General features: G+C 40.7%; 1 protein-coding gene across 1 annotated transcript in view; it reads left to right on the top strand.

Annotated features, from left to right (window-relative positions):
- tmprss3a (transmembrane serine protease 3a) overlaps positions 1-12334 on the top strand; it is a 50437-nt gene that overhangs the window by 10999 nt on the left and 27104 nt on the right. The gene's annotated exons all lie outside the window — the stretch shown is intronic.

Raw genomic sequence — 12334 nt, 5'->3', positions numbered from 1 at the left:
TTTGAAATAATGAAATTCTCAGACTGGAGTTGCCTTTGAGTCTTTTTAATAGTAAGCTCTGCAGAGGTTACACAACAAGCACGGGTGCTCAAAATGGAACTGGCCGCAAGTTCACAAAAGCCAGAACTTATACAAAGAGGCGTTTCATAAAACATAATATGAAAAAAGACATGAAAGACATGAGATCATCTGTGTCTGTCCGTCCGCTGTAGCAGTTGGAAGAAAAACATCACCAAATAAGGGCATGCACCCTGTTGATCAAGGTCATAGCAGTGAGACACCGCCAAATAAGGGTTCCATCCTGTCAGGTAGACAGTATCACAGCAGTGAGACACCTGGTCAGGGGGATTTCCAATACCTTAGACACTGGTCAGTTGAATTTTCCACTACACTTCCCCCTTTGATCATCAATAAAAATATGATCACTAACGAAAAATAATCAAGAAAAATCATAATCAACATCATAATCATTGAAGAATATCGACGAGTCTTCAACCCACGCACTTTGCGTACGTACACCATGGAGAGGTTCTAGAACATCGATGCATGGCAGGGAGGTGCAATAGGTAGCCGCTGCTGTTTTTGTGGAAAGAAAAAAGTTATTTTCCTGTAATTGAGCAAGCATTTAAAATGAAAATGGAAGGAAATCAGGTCAAACAACATCATCATCTCATTAACCATTATCAAAATTTAACATACTGTATTGATTGGCATAAGTAACTCATATTAAAATGAAATAAAACGTTAAATGTCAACATACAGTATATCTAAGGTTGAAAATATCCGGTAAAAACTTTTTAAATTCTTGCTTGGAAGTAAAATTGATTCAGTATGTACAAACTTGATAAAGTTACTCACATCAACCTTAAAAATTCACAGAGATTCAAATTAAAGCATCATCAAATATGAAGTTGAAAGGATAATTGCAGTAGCTGTTTTTGTCTAGTGAAATCACTAAGAAACACATAAGCAAGCTGGGGGGAGAAAATAACATAAAAAACCTAAAATTGAGTATCGTCATCAGAACCATCTGTGCTGTCAGTGTCCAGGTAGGGAGTGATTTTGCCCACATCCTATTTGTCCTTTGCCCACAGTGTTTCAGGCAGATCTGAAAGTAAAGGAGAAACATCAGAGGGGCTGGACAACATTGCATGAGAATGAAGGTGATTTTCAGTCACAACAAATGAGCGTGTGGCTGGAGAACAGAAGGTTGGAGACATTTTTAGATCAAATGCACTCAGACTGGGTGAATACATTACGTCAGGCGTGGTTGTGGGTTGCCAATCAACGGTAGCCTGGCATGATCTGACAAATGGGCCTAAGTCTTGCCACTGGTCATCATGGGACTTGGAGAGCGAGATGTGAGGGCTGGAATTCGAGACGCGAAACAGTGCCATCTGTTGGTCAGTGAGTGAGACGGAAGCTGCACTTCTGGAACCAGACCAAAAAATATTGGACACTTTCAGAGAATCATCAGGAAAAAGCAAAAACAGAGATTCATAAATGTGTTCTGCTGTGTCTGTCACATGTGAAGTGCAATGCAGTGAATTAGTGTGCATAAAATCTGAAAAAGGGTGTCGAGAGACCCTGACCTGGAGAGCAGATCAGTGGAGGCATTTATAGGAAGTTGCCACTGATATACAAGCAGCTGCTCATGTGTGGTCTGTGACATTGTGAAGGGGGGTGAAGAAGAATTGTGCCTAACTGTCACTCCATCAGGGGAGGATACTAAATTGAGGCCTAACACAATCATCAAATCTCTTTCTAATAGATTAATTGGGCAACAGGGAGACAACAGAAAATCATGTTCAAACCTTATGGGATGTTTGTCAAACTGAGCGGCGCATTTGAGAGGTTTTGTGAAATTTTATTTTACATTGGCACCACTGGCACCTTGAGAGAATATAAAGTGACCACTCATCTCAGGAGATGTGGGCAAATCTGACATCCTAACCACAGAATAACCTGCACCAGAGTCGACCATGAAATTAAGTTTGTGACCGTTAACACACAGTTCGAGTTGAGGCATTTTCTTCACTATTGTACTTCACATAAGAACCACAAAGTTGTGTTTGCTCTCGTGTGTGTGTGTGTGCGGTTAGTTTAGCAAGCGATTTCTTCATTGCTGGAGCTTTTGTGTGTATGAGCGGTTAGAATTGCAAGCGTTTTCTTCATTGCTTTGGCATGTACAGTGGGGCAAAAAAGTATTTAGTCAGCCACCAATTGTGCAAGTTCTCCCACTTAAAAAGATGAGAGATGCCTGTAATTTTCATCATAGGTACACTTCAACTATGAGAGACAGAATGGGGGGAAAGAATCCAGGAAATCACATTGTAGGATTTTTAATGAATTAATTGGTAAATTCCTCTGTAAAATAAGTATTTGGTCACCTACAAACAAGCAAGATTTGTGGCTCTCACAGACCTGTAACTTCTTCAAGAGGCTCCTCTGTCCTCCACTCGTTACCTGTATTAATGGCACCTGTTTGAACTCGTTATCAGTATAAAAGACACCTGTCCACAACCTCAAACAGTCACAATCCAAACTCCACTATGGCCAAGACCAAAGAGCTGTCAAAGGACACCAGAAACAAGGCTGCACCAGGCTGGGAAGACTGAATCTGCAATAGGTAAGCAGCTTGGTGTGAAGAAATCAACTGTGGGAGCAATTATTAGAAAATGGAAGACATACAAGACCACTGATAATCTCCCTCGATCTGGGGCTCCACGCAAGATCTCACCCCGTGGGGTCAAAATGATCACAAGAACGGTGAACAAAAATCCCAGAACCACACGGGGGGGACCTAGTGAATGACCTGCAGAGAGCTGGGACCAAAGTAACAAAGGCTACCATCAGTAACACACTACACCGCCAGGGACTCAAATCCTGCAGTGCCAGACGTGTCCCCCTGCTTAAGCCAGTACATGTCCAGGCCCGTCTGAAGTTTGCTAGAGAGCATTTGGATGATCCAGAAGAGGATTGGGAGAATGTCATATGGTCAGATGAAACCAAAATAGAACTTTTTGGTAAAAACTCAACTCGTCGTGTTTGGAGGAGAAAGAATGCCGAGTTGCATCCAAAGAACACCATGCTTACTGTGAAGCATGGGGTGGAAACATCATGCTTTGGGGCTGCTTTTCTGCAAGGGGACCAGGACGACTGATCCGTGTAAAGGAAAGAATGAATGGGGCCATGTATCGTGAGATTTTGAGTGAAAACCTCCTTCCATCAGCAAGGGCATTGAAGATGAAACGTGGCTGGGTCTTTCAGCATGACAATGATCCCAAACACACCGCCCGGGCAACGAAGGAGTGGCTTCGTAAGAAGCATTTCAAGGTCCTGGAGTGGCCTAGCCAGTCTCCAGATCTCAACCCCATAGAAAATCTGTGGAGGGAGTTGAAAGTCCGTGTTGCCCAGCGACAGCCCCAAAACATCACTGCTCTAGAGGAGATCTGCATGGAGGAATGGGCCAAAATACCAGCAACAGTGTGTGAAAAGCTTGTGAAGACTTACAGAAAACGTTTGACCTCTGTCATTGCCAACAAAGGGTATATAACAAAGTATTGAGATGAACTTTTGTTATTGACCAAATACTTATTTTCCACCATAATTTGCAAATAAATTCTTTAAAAATCCTACAATGTGATTTCCTGGATTTTTTTTCCTCATTTTGTCTCTCATAGTTGAGGTGTACCTATGATGAAAGTGTTTCACTTCCCTTTCTCTGATCCTTGGCGGGTAGATTGGTCGTCTCCCCCCCGTCTGCCCCCCCCCCACTTTCTGTAGTTCAGTCGGCAGTGAAAGTTCTTGTCTCCCCCTCCTCTCGCTGCTGGGGGCAGTCCCTTGCCCAGTGTACAGAGAAGCCTCGCCCACGGCCACGTCCGCGCCCCCCTCTTCCTGGTACAGTGAAGTTGGCTCCGCTCTCAGCGTTATCTTGTCTGCGTGGCCTTGACAGGGCAGACACAGCCTGCATCATGGTTAGCTGTGCTTTCTGGAGTTGTTGATTCTTTTTCTGCTGAGTTTTGTCTTTGGTTTCTTTGTGTTGACGTTCAGCATGTTCAGCATGTTCAGCATGACATCTGACCTCTGTCAAGCGAGCATCCTCAAGCCCAATGCAGGTGTGGCCTGCGTCTGCCCGTAGTGGGGGGAGCAGACCATTCAGGAAGGCCTGTTTCAGATGTGTTTCATAAGCCCCTGGCTCGTTGCCAAGGGTGTCAGGTATGGGGATGCCTCTGTGTTGATTAAACAGGACAGTCAGACGTGTGAGGAAATCTCCTACGGTTTCGCCTGGTTGTTGTTTGCACCCCATTATTTTGGACATGTCAATTTTATTGGGGAAGGCGGTCCTCAGGGCGTTAAGGAGTGTGTTGAGAGCGTTGACGAATGCTGCATTAACCGCATCATCCCAGTCTGGTGAAGTCAGACGGAGGTCTCCCCCACAGTGCGGACATATCTTTGCAAAGTCAGTGGGGCCTAAAGATGAGGAAGAGGTGGCGTCATCATTCAGTCCTACCGCTGCCCCGTCTCCATAGACTGGGAGAGCGGTGGGTGGAGTCTGAGATGGGCCTGATCGTTGATTGGTGGAGTCTGGTCTCTGCACATCATCATGGAGGAGGGTTTTGTCGTAGGTGAGGAGGAAGGCAGGCGTCGAGGGGAGGACTGCCACACCCTGTAATGGAGAATACAGAGATCTATATGATTTCTTTTCAACTTTCTCAGTTTCCTTCTTATCAACCTTAGCCATCTGTTTAAATGTTTGTTTTCTGTCCCTACACTCTGCCTCTTTTTCCCACTTTTCAAGACACTTTCTTATTATCTTCTGTCTTTCCACATTGCGACCTTGATTTATTTATTTATTTATTTATTTTTTTTTTTGCTTTTTAATTCTTCCTCTTTCTCGAGGAGTTTCTTCTTAAAAGTTTAATTTTTTAGCCAATGAATGACCCGTTATGAGGAAAAGCAAAGTCTCTGGACCATATTGGAAGAAAATGTCACACTTTCCCGTCCTCACTCTTGCAACCATAAAGCCCACCATTTGGACTTTCTGGGTTCTGAAGTCCCTTACCCTTGTTACCCATCCTTATCAATTAAGTGTATGAAATCGTGCACTACAATTTCCCTTGAACACTCAATTTAAGACGTAGACGTCTCCACGAATCCTTGTTTCTTTCTCCGGCAAAACAGGAAAAAGCCTTCAACAAGGATGATTGCCACAGACGAGTCAGATTAACATCATTAATCCACAATAATCCAGAGAGAATGACTAATACATTGCCCAAATAAAACCCTTTAAATGAATTTTTTCTTATGGTTGATTTTGTATTTGAGAAATCATCTAAACAGTCATGAAAATCAGAATTTCAACATCTCACCAGATATAAGATGACCAAAGAGAGGTCTTTGGATCCCTGTGAAGAAGGTCCGGAACCCAAGTTATTTCGGCCCTCTCTTCTCTTCACTGTTGGAGGTAGAGGCAGAAGATTTTCTCTCCTGGGTGATCAGCCACCGAAAACTTCTCGGGTCCAGACGATCTTTCAAGGGATCCTGTTCGTGACGCCAAGTTTGTGATGGAAATTCATCTTGAGATTTGAAATAATGAAATTCTCAGACTGGAGTTGCCTTTGAGTCTTTTTAATAGTAAGCTCTGCAGAGGTTACACAACAAGCACGGGTGCTCAAAATGGAACTGGCCCCAAGTTCACAAAAGCCAGAACTTATACAAAGAGGCATTTCATAAAACATAATATGAAAAAAGACATGAAAGACATGAGATCATCTGTGTCTGTCCGTCCGCTGTAGCAGTTGGAAGAAAAACATCACCAAATAAGGGCATGCACCCTGTTGATCAAGGTCATAGCAGTGAGACACCACCAAATAAGGGTTCCATCCTGTCAGGTAGACAGTATCACAGCAGTGAGACACCTGGTCAGGGGGATTTCCAATACCTTAGACACTGGTCAGTTGAATTTTCCACTACAATATGTATGTCTGTAATGCTTGATATACAATATTTCTACTCAGATGCTGTAGCATTACTGACAATAATCCATCAATTAATTTACCTCCCATTATGCTACATAGTGTTTATTCTAATCAATGCTGCAAATACCCTTATCTTTCTGATGTTCTCAGTTACACGTGGCATCTATTGCACTTCTGTCCGTCCTGGGAGAGGGATCCCTCACATGTGGCTCTCTCTGAGGTTTCTACCTTCTTTTTACCCTGTTAAAAGGGTTTTTTAGTAGTTTTTCCTGACTCTTGTTGAGGGTTGAGAACAGAGGATGTCACACCCTGTTAAAGCCCTATGAGACAAATTGTTATTTGTGAATATGGGCTATAGTAAATAAAATGTCATTGATTGATTGATAAAGTTAATCAGGTAAAAAGTTGTTATGTAGTGAAGCTGTCAGATAATACTGATTGTGTAGGAAAAACAAAGTAAGTTAACTACATTCGATTTTTTGATTACATTCAGTATTCTTATTTTTCCTGGGCTGTGGATGTTGGATTTCTGGGTGCCAGTGTCTTTATTTCTACTTTAATCAGATGATTTAATTCTGATGTGATAATGTCTGATTCTTGCCAACTAATTCATTAATTATTTTTCTATATCTCTCTGCTGACATGCTTTTGTATGTTTTTTTAAAATCATCCATGAATCTACCAGAGACTGAAGCTTTAGTTGATGATGATGACGTGAAACAACTGGAGCTCATCCAACGATCAGATGACTGGTGCCAACAGAAGGAAGACCTCATGTATGGAGAGGAATATTTGGTGCCATTCTTCAGGATGTGGAGGAGAGAGACTGGATAACAACATCCTTAATTCTTCAATGAGATGTGATGATGTCAATAAACCACCTTCAGTTTCCTCTGAGATGACAGACCAACAGAACTTTGTGTTTGATTCTCTATATTCTCCGATTCAGTTTCTTACCTTTTACTTAATTTCTGCTGTTTAAACAAGTTCAGCAGTCACAACCTTCACAGGTAAGTGTTTACCAATGTGACATGAAGAGTCCTCAATTGTAAACAGCTGGAACTATACAATTAATTGTAATTTCTATAACAAATGTTTACTGCTGTTAACACTTGTATGTATCAGATATACATGATTAAGGGTTTACTCAACCTCTGATATTTATGATTAAAGTGTACTGAGTACATTTTCCATTGACAGATGACAGATGACCTTAAAATAAATCAAACAGGACACTTTAACTCATATCTAAACTATCAATGATTGATTTGATTAAAACCAAAATATAAAAGACCTGTGATTAATTTCAAATTATTACAATACTGTCCATGTTGCTGATGTTATTTTATACCACTTAGAATCATGAGTAGTAAAATAGTTTCATAGATAACTTTATTGCACATTAAACTACATTTATTTATAATCCAACAATAAAGGAAATACAGTTGTGGATCAAGGTAAACATGATCTTCACTGTAAGAAGATCAATCTTTAGTGCTTAGGGTTAGCCTTGGAAGGCTTTACACAGCCGACCTGTAAATGGTTTGTATTTATACAGCGCTTTTCTAGTCTTGATGACCACTCAGTGCTTTACATAACAGTTTGCCATTCACCCATTCATTCAGTGTATCTATTAGCAGCAGTTTTTGTTCTGGGCAATATGAGGGGCAATTCGGGGTTCAGCATCTTGCCCAAGGACACTTCTGAATGCAGATCGGGAAGACTGGGAATCGAACTGCAGGCCTGGTTGGAGGATGACCGCTCTACCCCTCAGCCACAGCCGCCCTGTCGAACAAGCACATGGCTGCCTCTGTTACATCCCAGCTCACGGACAGCCTGAGCAAGATTGACCAAAGTTTCCGCCCAAGGAAAATCTAGGTCTAGTGTTATCAGTTTACTTTGTACCAACATCCAATGTGGCCCCTGAAGTTGTGTGATATCACCTCAACAACAGCCCTGAAGATGGATGCAAAAGCCAATAATTACTTACGGAAATGGGTTGGTCTCCCTCGATGTCTTTTCACCACAGCACTGTTTGGGAAAAACACATTTAAGCCGACTCTGAAATCCATCAGCTTGGGCTACAAACAGGAAAAGGTGAGACTCAAGTTTGAATTTAGAGATTCACCTGACCGGTCTGTCCAATAGATATTGCAGGACTGGTGTATTAAAATTAGCAGGTGTACTTAATCAACTGGGATAGTTAATGGCGCCGTTTTTTGTACAGCTTTTTACAAATTTTCTTCAGGCTTCTCTTTGCAGCCCTGCATTTTAACAGTAATGGCAGCGGAGAGGTTGCTTGAACCAGTGATGGTGAGGTGTGATATGCAGTTCGCTACCCAAGGTTCCACAAAGGTGACTGGGTAGTCCGCCCTATTAAGGAGAAGCCATCATACGGTTACCCCCCTCAGTCAGTCCCTAAGTATTATGTACATGAGTCAATTATAATATCCCTGAATGTGATCTAAAAAATGTTTCCTTCCCACTGCATATGCATCAGCCCTCATGGAGTCTATGAGAGAGGGTTACTCAAGGTCACCACAGGCTCTAAGTGAGAGCCCACTTGTCGTCCACTGCACCTGCCACCCTTCCAAATCCTGCCAAAAGAGGACCAAGGATGAGGCAATTGGGCAGTATCTTGCACAGCCTTCATGATTTAACACAATTCAACACAAGCGGATAAAGATCAACAGGCCAGACAGAGACAGACTCTAAGAGGAACTGATGCCGGGAGTGCAGATGCAGCAGAGAACCACGGAGAGGAAGCCAAGTTAACGCACCACTCGGTTTAAATATATTTTTTTAATCAGCTGAACCGGCACAGGCCACATCTGTCCTGAGAGATGGATCCCTCTGTTGCTCCTATTGTTGTTTCTTCCATTTTTGTAAATCCCCCCTCTCTTTAGAAGAAGCAAAATTCTGTCAAAATTGGCTCAAGGTGAGCAGGTCAGGCTGTGATTAGATAAAAAGAGGATGAGCTGGTGGAGCCTAGGTAGAGCGGGAACTGTGCCAGTGACTTAGGAGGCATGCACAAGAAGACAGTCTTCGTGACTGAACTTTCGCTTAGCTTCAATTTGAGTGTCAATGTTAGCTTTGTTAAGTAAAGGTGGTACAACAATTGATCTAAAATTTAAAGGAAAAACTCCAAAGGATAATGATTTATTAAATAATGATACAAACACAAGACCTCTTTTAAAAATCTAGTGCGTAAAACTTCTAAATGAGTGGAGGAAGATTGCATGCCATTACTCTATCATGACCCTCAATAATACAGACAGAGGTTGGTGGATAACAGAGCTGATGGTCCTAAATGCAAGTTGGGGATGTGAGAATTTGCAGTAAAAAAATTATGCGAGAAATACAGTAGATTTGAATGGTGTTAAGTGTTAATTTTGGGTGATAGTTCACCCAAAAATGAAAATTCACTTTTGGAGTTTCAGGGGTAAACAGCATTGCAGCCAAATCCAATACAATTGAAGTAACTAGTGACCACTTCAAACGTAAAAAAACAACAGGAAAAAAAACTTAATGTTCTTTATGTCAAAAAATGCCTTAATTTAATTATCTGGGACAGGTCACTTTGTTATCTGGGACAATATTATGCTTTAAAAAAGCCTAAATCACCTTCCTTTATTAATGCTGAGCTCAATATTACCATTTTTCTGCGAAATAATTTGCAGAATTCAAAATTGCAAAAAATGTCCCGGATTACCCAAATACACCCGACCACTACTGATGCTGCTAAAATTGTAAACTTTACTCTGTGTATCGCTTAAAGCAGGACTTCAATCTCTGATTGTGTTAAGGTCTTGTTTCTGCTTCTTTGATGCCATTTTTTTGTAATAAACACTTCCTGACATATGAGGCAGGAAGTGTTGGACATTAGTATATATTCAAAGTGTTGCCTTTTATATGGACATTAGTATATATTCAACATCTAGAACATCTAAAATGATTTCCTATCCTCGTATTCGCTCAAATACGCACAGCTGGCATTCATCATGTACACAGGTCATTTACACACAAGTTGGGAGCATTTGTTGAATCTGACTTGTCATGTTCATACAACCTTACTATACAAAAAAAATTATGAGAAATTTAGGATAAGAATAATAAAAATGGTCTGGCACGAGGCCCATTGTAATTTTGCATGGTACCAAAGAGGGAGATTTTAAAACGTGCTTGAAGCAGTTTGCAACACATATTTCACAATATCTTATGTGGAGGAACCTATTGCCAGATTTACTGGATGTCCACACCACAGTTATAACACATACACATACACATACATTTCTCTGAGGAGAAGATGCTATCTTTTGACCCCAAAATGAAAATAAAAATGTTCCAGTTACAGTTAGGGTTGTACATGGTGCATTGAATTCCCAATCAATTTGTCTTTGTAACTTTCTAACAATAACTTTTCACAAATATTTTGTTGAATTAATCTGCTTATAAAAATACTTTCTAAGGCAAAAACAAGAGCCCTTTGAGTAAACTCTAAATGAAGTTGTCACTGTCATTGTTCAGTCTTCCTTTATAAGTATTATTCCAGCTGCAGTCCCATCACTTCATGGAAAAATGACACTAATACAATATTCAAAAATAAGATTTAAACAAAACATCTGTATAATATATCAATCAATCAATCAATCAAATTTTATTTGTATAGCCCATATTCACAAATCACAATTTGTCTCATAGGGCTTTAACAAGGTGTGACATCCTCTGCCCTTGCCAGGTTCCTGCATTGCCACCACTTATGAAATAATGCTGACCCTCACTGAGCAGTGCTAAAAAAAAGTAACTCGTGGTTGTCCCCAGTTACTGAACCCTGTGCTACAGTATTATTTTCACGATCACAATTGGTCTCATTCACAAACAGTGCGTACGCACAAATCTGTGCTTAAACCTTGCATACAAATGTTTGACGCACAAATCTGGGATTCATCAATAATTTCTTACCTAAATTTGTTCACAGAGTATGAACAAATATAGAACTTCCACAGACCAATGCGTATGCACAAATGATGAAGGCCCAGCTGTCCTGAAATATCTAAACATGCACCCTTTTAACTAAATGTGTAACCCAGTAACAATAAAGGGTTAAAATATACATTAAGGATTATTCTTCAAGAAGTAGTGAGAAGTCAGTTTCTTAGAATTGATAGTTTTAACTAGTAGTGGGAGAGCATCCACTCAGAATTGATAGTTTGACAATGTCCCGCCTCGGTCACGTCTTATGGACAGAGTGAGAACAACCTTTCTAGTCACCTGGACTGCTACATACACTCATAAAGGGTGCATGCTCTTTTAAGGAACTGTCTCAGGAACAGTGACTGCTAGCTACAGACTAAAGACAGTGGACTGACAAAACACACCAAGACTGATCACAGGAAAAATACTTTAAAGGGTCCAATTTTTATTTTCATACAAATTGTTTGTGAATTATCACCTGCCACTTTAAGTTAGTAAAGTTACATTTTGAATTTAACTTGTTGTGTATCTTGTGTACCTTCATTTATGGTTATTACAGTCTATGTCCCTCAGCTCCTCATCGGACCTAGTAGATAGTAACCCGGCCACAAGTGGGTTGCAAATGCATAATATATTTAATAAACAACAATAATAAAATGTACTAATTGTATTAAATTACCATGAAATTGACACCCTTTTATCGTCATCATTTATTGTCAACTATACCAGTTGATATAGTTTACTTAGTTTACAATAGAGTATATAAGAATGCTGAAATGTAACAGTTTTGGCTTTTGTTAAGTTGTTTATTGGCCTATAATTGATCACCCCAGAATGTTCCGGTCACTTTAACCCTGATGTCCTGACTGCACGTCACGTGCTGTGTAGCAGGTTTAAACGTGTGTCTCAAACTCTAAAGTGAATCAAACAAACACAAAGTAAACGTCAGTCCTGTATGCGTCCTAATAACTTGTGATCAGAGTTTATTGTTAGTAAGTGAGCGCAGGTCAGAGGAGTGAGGAGGAAACAGACTCCGACAGAGACACAGGAGGACCGGACATTTAATGTGCGTCTGTCCTGATCCTAGAGCAGCGCTGTTATTCATATAATTATTCAGTGGAGTCCACGTTGCGATACATCCAAGAATGGAGAAATGTCCACAGCTCTCGTGTTCAGCTCTGTGCAGGGTACAGCATTCAGCACCTCTGTTATTGCAGCCCAGGTTAAATTATTTTTAAACATCGGCACGCTGGAGGACACGTTACAGAGAAGTGTTCTTTTTGTGGTTTCCACCTCTGACACAATTACTTCAATTTCTGCTGTAAAATTCTTCTCTATTTTACATTTTCTCTCTGATAACTTCAACTTCTCTGTTCTTT

Source organism: Hippoglossus stenolepis, chromosome 13 (assembly GCF_022539355.2).
Source record: "Hippoglossus stenolepis isolate QCI-W04-F060 chromosome 13, HSTE1.2, whole genome shotgun sequence".
NCBI classification, from domain to species: Eukaryota; Metazoa; Chordata; class Actinopteri; order Pleuronectiformes; family Pleuronectidae; genus Hippoglossus; species Hippoglossus stenolepis.
The sequence above is the reverse complement of the archived record's forward strand: the minus strand, read 5'-3'. Positions and strand labels throughout refer to the sequence as shown.